This window comes from Corvus brachyrhynchos, unplaced genomic scaffold (assembly GCF_000691975.1).
Source record: "Corvus brachyrhynchos isolate BGI_N302 unplaced genomic scaffold, ASM69197v1 scaffold115, whole genome shotgun sequence".
In the NCBI taxonomy this organism is placed as follows: Eukaryota; Metazoa; Chordata; class Aves; order Passeriformes; family Corvidae; genus Corvus; species Corvus brachyrhynchos.
Genome location: NW_008239553.1, coordinates 5,709,759 through 5,719,581, shown reverse-complemented (window position 1 = coordinate 5,719,581; position 9,823 = coordinate 5,709,759). Strand labels below are relative to the sequence as shown.

Below are 9,823 nucleotides of genomic sequence, written 5' to 3'. Positions count from 1 at the left end.
AGTGAGGGAGCTGGGCTGGCAAAAATGATGCAGCATGTTTTATCCTAAACATGTGACTATGCTGGCATACTAAACAGTCCATGAAATAGACTGCTGCATGCCACGTTTTTCCATAAGCTAACAAATAGTGCTGATGGTGGAGATGGCTATTTGGGATCAAGGATGTGGCTATAAATGCTGCAGCTGGCAAAGTACACAGAGCAGAGCGAGGGGAAGTGCTGGCACTCATGGCTCCTGCCAGTTCTGAAGATCTTATCACCTTTGGTTTGTGCCTGGTATTTAGATTCAATGTTTGGTTATTTTCCAAAGTGTGGTATTCATGGGGGGAGGAATTGTCAGCAGACCTGTTTTCACTAGTCAAAAAACACTCTAATTTATTGAGATATTGCAAAAATAGGACATAGTTTTACTAGCTAAAATAAAGCTTGTACCTTTACTAGAGAAAGTGTCACAGAAATTGTTTTGAACCTTTAGGAACCAAACAAGGACTTCACAAAGAGATGCTCTCTTTGCATGCGTACAAGAAAAGCATGTGGGAAATGTTGTCAGGCCCGAGTTCTCCTGTCAGTATATCCCAGTTTCTGGTGGACAGTAGGGACTCCATAAATTTTGAACATGTGAACAACTCTTAGCAGGTGTCCAAAACTAATAACAAAATGCTAAGAAGTACTTGGACAGTGTCATAGTCTGCAAGAAGTCTTCAGCAAAAATAGCACTTCTCCTAAATGACCACTACAAAACTTGGAGTTATGCCTGAGGACATAGGCTGGTTTGCAGAAATCTGTAGGCATAACCAAGAAAATAATATATCTACACACCAATTAAAAAAAAAAATATTTTCTCTTCTGTTGATGTGGGAATTCACTGCAAATGTACATAGTCAAAATCAAAACAGCAGATGTATAAAAGCTACAACACTTCTGAGGAAATCTTTCAGATTTTGTTCAGTCATATGTCATTTAGTTATATGTGTAATATGGTTATTCTCTTTGGAATCTTTCACTGTAAACAGCTCCCAAAATATAATGTAAACCATCAAGATTTAATTGGGGAAAGAAATTGCACTAATTTCTACTAATTGCTGTATCATAAAATGCAGGAAAAAAATAATTCCAGGAACTAATAGAAACCTTTATGTCAAACAGCTTGTGGAAGTTATGTGATAGTTACCATAACTGATTCATGGTAAGATAGTTACTAATCTTGAAAGTTTAAAATTGTCCACCTTTACCAAAACCAACCATTGAAGCAATGGTATGGACCACAACACATAACTGAACTTTCTGTGGATTGGCATCACATGAATAAACACCACACAATTACATATGCAATCTGGGGTTAATGGCAAACCTGAACCAGGAATATATTATTTTAGCTAGAATTGCTCAGTATCCTTTCCCAGGAATGTCTGCTTTGTGCAGCATTTCAGTATTTTGGCTCACTTTCATTTGGAAAAGGAATTCTGGCTTCCACTGACTTCTGGGTTCATGAGCTATGAACCCCTGTCCTCTGGCCAGAAGTCTGCTGCAGTGCAGTGCTTTCAGCTCAGTGCTTTTTGTCTCCCCCTCACTAATTCCAAGTGCCCTAATCAGACAGAAATAGCTTCCTTTTCTGTGGTGTCTTTATGATCAGATACTTTTCAGATACAAATCAGTCCTCACACAAGCTTTCTCTGTGCTGGCTTAAACGACTTTCAGTCCTTTAGTCTAATAATTCCACTCTTCTTGGTTCTAGAATTACATTTCGATTCCTTCCAAGTTGCCTGGACCTTTTTGGAAGTGCAGTGATTAGGAGTGGACAATTTCAGTGGAATTCATGTCAGCTGCTACTGCACTTTGCTGGTGAAGAGTAGTATTATTGAAGTGCTGGCAGCTCCTGAGGATTTCACAAGTAACCAGCACAGACTTCAAGTGCCTATATTGGAGACTGACACGTGTTATGAAAGACAGCTCTAGGCAAGTCAAAGTGGAGTTAGAAGCTGTTTTCCAGTGCCCAAGACCATACCTGTCGCATCCATAGATTTACTTGTCCTTCATGTCCCTCTTCACACTTCTTTGGATCCTACCTCCCAGAGAGGACCTGGAGTTGTTGGGATTCCTGTTACCTTTTCTGTTTTGCTTTCAATTTTTGAGAGCTTCCATGTCATTGCTAACACCATCTGGACCAATGAATCCACGTGGTCTGCAGGTTCTTTAGCAAAACACTGACGCATCCTCCATGATATTATTGACAAGCTCCAGCTGCAGTCCTAGCCCTGACTGTTTATTGAAAGAACCCAAACCTAAAATGATGAATATTGGCTTGCTATTGGTTAGTCACTTTTCTATTCAAAGAGCCAAACCTAGAAACTTTAAACTTCAGTCTGTCATCAGAAGAAGGACAATGAAGAAAAAGATCTTTTTTTTGTGATAGATTCTTCTTTACAAAAGAAAAATATGCAGTTAGAAAAAAAACTAATAAATATGTTGGAATAGTCAAAACACTGTAACTTCTAAAATAAAAGTTGAAAACAAGTTGATTTTAATTTCAAAATCTGATTTCAAGGCCAAATTTAGCAAAGCATAATCTAGCAATTAAACTAGCATTTTTTTTTGTAATGATATGTGGTCCAATGGCTATTTGGACTGAGGGATGGGGAATGGAAGTGATGAAACTGGAACTTTAATTTGGACAATTTTAGTAATGAACTTCTGATTGCCTTGAAAAAAAACAACAAATTCCTTTCTTTTATCAGGAGAAGCCATCTGATTTGTCTGCTGCCCTTAGGTGAAGAAAGGATGGATCAAAGGGTTTACATGATGTTTCCAGCCTGCAGAGCAATGTTATGCTGATTGCAAAGGAATCCATGTGATGGGGTAAGGTGCAAGTTGTTTGAGCGGTGCCTGGGGTCATTTTTGGTCTCTTTGCCCTCTGAAGGGAGACACGCCATCACCCAGTGCTGCCCCAGCTCGGGAGATCTCCTTGTGACAGATTATGAAATGCCAGCCAGCTCCCCTGCTTGGTTTGATCTCCTGTGTCCTTTTGCTTACGGGGAAGCTTTTGCTTACAGTAACCGTGCCATGAAAGTTACCCTTGTGAGTGCTTGCTTGGCAATTTAACTGAGAAGAAATTTCTCATGTCTACCTCTCCGATGAGTGCATGGGAGCTGCCTGTGTGTGCTGTAAGTGGAAAGCACATCTCTGCCTCTGTGGTACACAGATCTGCCTGATAAAGAGTCCATTGGTGATTGGGTATTGTCCCTTGCTCAAATATCACTGCTCTGACTTCTTTTTCCTTTCTCCCTCATCAGAAAGGCTGTCTGTGCTCTCTGACTGTGCTGCTTGTCTCAATACATGTCTCAATACCTTTGCTTGTTATTCACATATTGGCTTCTCAGCTGTCCTCAGCAGGATTTTTTAATATTTCAGTGGGAGTCTCGAGAAGGCTGTTTCGCTCTTACTGTTCTTTTCTAATGCCAGTTCCCTGCACAATGGGAATTGCACCCATTCACCAGGTTAGCTTATGGCTTGCTTTGCTTCTCGGACGATGATCTGTAGCTCCTCTCATGTCTCCTGAACAGGTGAGTCTGGACACTCTGCCACTTCTGACTTTACCTGGACGCAAGGAAAGTACTTTAGGAAAAGAAAGCACAGCTCTTACAGCCCCTGTTTTGTTTTACGCAAGCTGCTATCCAAATAGATACTAGTGGCTAAATATTAACATTGGAAAGATTACCTGATAATAAACTTCAAAGTTATTAAAACAAAGAATCTGCTTTCATGTTCCATGAGTCTTTTGCCAAAGAGAGCATTTGCCTCCAAAGAAGCAACCAGTGATCTCTAAAGCTTTGACCAAAATAATTGATGCAGCGTGGATTCCCGAGCGTGCAGGACAGCCAGCAGTGTGTTTTGCTCAGTGTCTGTTGTGAGCATGTAACCAAAACCTGGTGGGCTTCAGACAGCCACACTGAGGGACATGGTCTGGCCTGGGGGCCGAGGGTCCAGACTGGACCAGCAGGGTCTGCCACCCTGCCAGGTCAGACAGCAGCAGAGCTGGGGATAGCAGGGAGAGTGACTGGACAAGCAGGTTTGATGCAGGGGATGCTGGAGCAGCACCAGCAGAGCTGCAGTGGGTAGGGAAGGAAGGGTGGGAGGCCGAAGGCTTTCCTGCTTTGTGTTGTCAGTCACTGGGGTGGTTTGCACAGCACAGCCTCCGCTGGGGCTAACCACCCTGTCACCTCTCATTGCTGTGGTTTAATTTTTACAAGGAAATAATTCACATTTTAAAATCTACAACTGCAACCCATGATTTAACCATTTAACAGGAAAAACACCCTTCATCCCCTCTCAGTTTCTGAGGGCTACCCATTCCTGCCTCTTTCTCTGTGCCGTGCAAGGACTCCTGTTAAAAGCACATACAAAAAATGCAGCACCATGGATTTGCCCTTCCAGCAATTCCATCTGGAAAGAAAATAATTTTTTCCCCCATTCTGCAGCAGGAGGAGCTGAATGTATACATATGTCTGCCCCTCTCTCCCCCTTCCACTACTGATTTCATTCAGGCCACCAGGAATTTCAGGATTTTTCACCATGGGGTCTAGAGGATCCTGGAGCATGAGGATGCCAGTCTGTTGCTTTCACTGTTTGGGGAAGAGTGGGCCTAACAGAACCCAGAACAGAGGATGGCTGCTACCCAAACCCTGAATTGTCTATCCATGATGCTTCCCAAGGGAGCTATGGCTAAATTAACCTTGGCTTACAGCTGTGATTACATTAAAGAAAAAGCTTCCACAGGGGCCTTTCTTTCCCACTCATCTGCAGCAACTATCCCATTAGTTATTGAACACATTAAAGGCACACTTACACATTACCTACAACTACAATTTCTCAAGCCGTTACCAGGGTTCCCTCTGTTGCTCGGTGAACACATTCCTCAGAGTACATGCAGTTGAAATAAATTAGAGAGGCTGCCTTGAGATTTTCTGCTAAAGAGAAAAGCCTATCTATGTTTTCATATTTCATTTATTTTAGATTTATCTAGCTAGCTTATAGAAACATGCATGGCCAAACTTTAATCTGAGTGTCTTCGAGTCTAGCCTTTTGGCTTTAGATTCATCTTTGCTAATGATTTCAATTCTCCTCAATGAACTCAGATTTGGCTCTCAGTTTGCAGGTTTGTATGCAGGAAAACCATTTATTTGTACTGGAAGATTTGAACTGCAGTTCTGTTTTCTTACAGGGATGGTTCTGTTGTAAATCTGCACATGATGCAGCATGAGTACAGCAACAAATCAAGGTCAAGGCACTCTGAGAAATCTTCTACTTAGAGGTCTGCTTCCATCCTTTGCACATGTATTTGCCTTCTGTCTCTGATAAGAATATTACAAACAGGTTCTGTGTGGACATTTGTATTCCTCCTTTAAAAAAGTAAATTCTTTTTGTAGGAAATTGAAGTCATGAATGATTTGGAATATTCAAAGTGGTTAGTCTCTGCAAATGAGAGAAGGGTGGAGTATTTATTACTTTCTTTATTCTGATAATCTCTTCTGATCTTGAAGAGAGAGAGGCCCATGTGATACTCATTTTGGACCATCATAAAAAGGAGAAGAGAATGTAGAGCTCGTCTCTCCAAGAATTTATGAGGGCCATAGAGGCAGTCTCTGTGGCCTGCCATTAAATGAATTATGGCTGTAGCCTCGGACCATTGCAATTCTGGTATCTTAAGATCTGTTGAAAGAACAAGGACTAAGGTGCTGGTTTGTGTGATGACATAACTGAAAAGAACAGTAAAATGCGAATAGAAAAAAAAAATACATATACCAAGTGGTCGAGTCAACCTTTTTACCCAATAAACCAGAAAAACTCTCACTTTTTTGCCCAATCATTAAACTAAGTGGGCAGCAGACTCGCTGACCTACTGGTCCTTACAGGAGCAGGACCACATGCATCTCTGCTCATGGGTGTACTTGATTAAAGCACTCACAGACTGAAACAAATGGGGATGCTCTTTGCTGTCACTGAAGACACTTGTCCCAAATTAAGAGTTGTTATGAGACAACGATAACTTTTCCATACTCCAGTGTATGGTTACTGCAGCACATGGTTATTCTAGGGTGATTTAATGAAGCCTTTCATTAAGGAGCATTTCCTAAATTGCAATGTGTGCGTATGTGGCACCACATTTGGCAGAGACTGGGGTCTTGTGCCTTGCCTTTTCTCTGGCTGTGACAAAGTGGGTTCTAGAGCTTCCTCACAGATCATTTGTATGACCCAGTAAGCACTGTGCATTCTGCTGTGTCTGGAACAAAGTTACCTAGATTTTCAGGATGTTTAGACCATCTACATAGTTGTTATAAAAAAAGAAGTAAGTATGAATCACAGTGTGGTTTCTGTGCCCCCATCATTTCCTGATCACTGCAGAGCAAGCCAGACTGCGTAAGATGTTGTAGGCAGCCATCTCTCCTACACACCTGCCATGCAACTGCTGAAGATTACACAACTGTCCCTGTTCCAGAGACAGGGGCCGACCTTTCCCTCCTACTGTCTGGTACCAAATGTGTCTCAACTTTGAACAGAAATTTTGACACAAGATTCATGTATTTTGCCACAATTTAGGTGAAATGCAAAATTTAAACTTGGTTGGAACAAAACCTCTTTCTCTCCTAAAGCATAGCTTTGCATGATTTAAACTTCATCACATATTTTTGTCTGATAATGCCAGGAAACACCTTTGGTGGAGCTGGTACTTCAGAGGAGTTAGGCTGTACAGACAAGAAGAGCCTGACAGTGACCAATAAAGTGCAAACTGCTGCTGATGTGATACGTGTCTGTCATGCTGGGGACATCCAAGATGTTACAGGCTTGGGTAATGAGGGCTTTTGATATGTAGTGGTGTGAGAGAAGATGTTGGAAAGTGAAGGCAACTTGCATGGGAAAATCATGAGTTTTAATATGACCCTGTTAGACTTAAGCTCATTTGAAATCTTTTGGAGGAAGACATCAGTGTCAGCCTGAGATTTCACATTGTAAGAAAACAGATCAGTCAGATGTTGGTATGGGATCTGTAATCTGCTTATGAAATATGACAGTGGGAATAGATCAGGAAAAGACTAAGTGGAGATAAGGTACAGAGAGAAGAAGAATCATCTATCCTCTCGATAGATAGTGGACTCTCATATGGTAAGGGAAAGGGAAGACCTACAAAATGAACAGATAAAAGCAGGAAGAGAAAGAGGAGGGAAAGGTTTATGAAAGTAGAGGGAGAATATAACTGAGTTTTGAAAGTCACAAGTGTGTCCAGGAAAAATGGACAGAATGAGGAGGCCAGTGTAAGCAGTGAAGTAGAGACTGTGGCAACCAGAGTGGAAACAACTGAGTCAAGTAAGGGAATTTGCACTAAGGGTTTTACTCTTCACCATAACTGTGTCAGGTTTCGTCCTACTGTACCCAGAGAAGAGCCTCTGACCCACTTTGCAGATTTGCAGTTCGAAGATTATTTACTCTGGAGTTTATTACATGGGATCAGCTAGGGAACAGCTGAGGACACAGGGCTTCAAGTCAGGGAGCCCACTGGGGAGAGGACAGTCTTCTGAAGTAAAATTTGGTCAGTTGTGAAAATTAAGGAAACAATTTCCTAGAGCTACTGAAAGGACCACACATGGGAGGGCTCCTTTCAAATTTGGGTGTAACTTTTTGAGTCTTATGTTAGGGGAAGCTTTTGCCCCAATGACTTTGGAGAATGTAAGTTGTGTACAAAGCAAGTACAGCCCTCTGGGGCAATCATAGGCAATGCCCCTGTGATTTCCACCACAGAAGTGCCTAAATCCTGAAGGTGGTGGCTATCTAGAGATCATTTAGATTAGGCCTGACTGCAAAGCACCAATAACAGTGCTGGCAGTAGTGTAAAATGTGAAAGACCTACTGCTCTATTTCTCACTGGACAACATCCATTCTGAGCAGCAATTACCTGTCAAATCTGACAAGGATGAGGTCAGATCTCACTGTGATGTCAATCTGAAAGGCTAAACATAGCATATATTTCTGCAAAAGACAAAACCAATTCCCTGTCTGAACTATTTCAAAGGAAGGCATGGAGGCTGGAGAGATCACAGCAGTAGAGGAGTAAGGATACTGTAAGCCCAGACCCAGCCACTCTTGCACTTAACACAGTGTCAGTAAACTCAGTGAAAGGCAGCTATCTTGATAGCTGGAGGCTGTTTTCTGAAAAGGCTGTTTTTGTAGAGGGTGTTTTTCTCTCGACAGGAAGGTCTGGCTACATGATCTTATGTGCCAACTCATTTTATCAGAGTGCTCGCTGAAATTTGTATAATAGCAGTGTCATGGAAAAATATTCCAAAGCCAGACAAAATATTGTGGGTCACAAGGAATGGCTAGAGGTGAACATGAACAGAATATAATTTCTAGAGTTTGGAACTAGAAGATGTGAATCTTTCTTATCCTCAGTTATTTCCTCCTCTTTGTTCTCCGTCTCTATGTCAAGGAACAGGATGAAACAACACCATCCCAGGGAAAAATGTTCCTATATTGTTCTTGATATCATAAGGACTAAGAGTGATTCAACATTAGGCACTAAGAATTACCACTGCTAAGGTATTTGCAGCTTCTACTGATGGAGGTACCCAGCAAAAGACCCCAATGCACATAGTGAGCAACTACATGGAGCAGACCAGTTCCCAGTCTGTTCACTGTGCCTTCCTGCCTGTGCCTCTTTGACAGAGGGAGGGGATACATGAAAACTTTCGCTGAGACTCAAAGGAAGCATGGAAGGAAACAGTAAGAGACCAACAGCTACTGAGAAACTGCAACTTTACATGAGTCAGTCACTCAAAATAATGTTTCCAAAAACCAAGCTCATTCTCAGGGTTTTACCTAAAAGACATAGGAAATACAATTTGTATGGCATGTGATGTCTGCTAGAATAGCCACAGGCGTCTCTGACCCTGTGTCCTCTGTCTGGCATGGGCCAAAAGTGGCTGCCTAGAAAAGCACATAAGAACAGGGAAAACATATAGGATACTTCCCCTTTGTTTTGAACGTGAGTCCTACTTGACTCTTCCCTGTAGTTCTTATACTGGAATTGGGAAGTTGATCCCTAGACAGTTTCCCCCATACACTCAGGATTTTAGAGACCTCTTCCTTCATCCCTTGCAGTATCTCTTTCCTGGGATGAGGAGCTGTAATTTGCTCTTTCATTCCTTTACACAGAACCTGTTCTACACCTTGAATAATTTGTTCTGATCCATCTATGTACTTTTGTTTGTTTGGTGTCATCCTATTCTAGACTGGAAAAGCAAGGCCTGCATATAACATTTAAGGGAAAAGCAATCTGCTCCAAAACTGGAATTAACTGACACAGAAGCAGATGCTGCTTTGTCCATTTTGCTGCTAGTTTGACTCTTGAACTTCAGTGAAAAACATGACAGCCTTTTTGGATGGGTCTTCCTGCTCTTTCTCTGGAAGTTTTTCTGCAGTGACAGTGATATCTGCAGTCTGAGAGGCAGTGGGATGAGGAGCCAGGTGTGGAAAATAGAGTCTCCGGGCTCTTCTGCTTGCCTGCTTGGGCTTTGTAACACAGTGGTACCTCCTAAAGACCTGTTGTAGGTTATTTTTTTTCAGAATGCTTAATACCAGTACTGCACATGCTCCAACACAACTCCCATGGAATTTTGCCATGGAAATGAGCACACAGCTCTAGCGTAAATCTGGCCACAAGTGCCAGGTTGGGTATAAATTAAATGAGAAAAATCCCATGTAATAATTGTGCATATTTCCAGCTGCTTAAACTGTAATATCAGACAGTAATTTGGAGTCATATTTTTCTTTAG

The 9,823-nt window shown here is 41.8% G+C and overlaps 1 long non-coding RNA gene across 1 annotated transcript in view; it reads left to right on the top strand.

Annotated features, from left to right (window-relative positions):
- LOC108448586 overlaps positions 1-6,943 on the top strand; it is an 8,732-nt gene extending 1,789 nt beyond the window's left edge. Inside the window, exons 2-3 of the long non-coding RNA XR_001864538.1 lie at positions 2,735-2,855; positions 3,560-6,943. This is a non-coding gene — a long non-coding RNA (uncharacterized LOC108448586). The remainder of the gene's footprint in view (positions 1-2,734; positions 2,856-3,559) is intronic.
- The last annotated feature ends 2,880 nt before the right edge of the window (positions 6,944-9,823 follow it).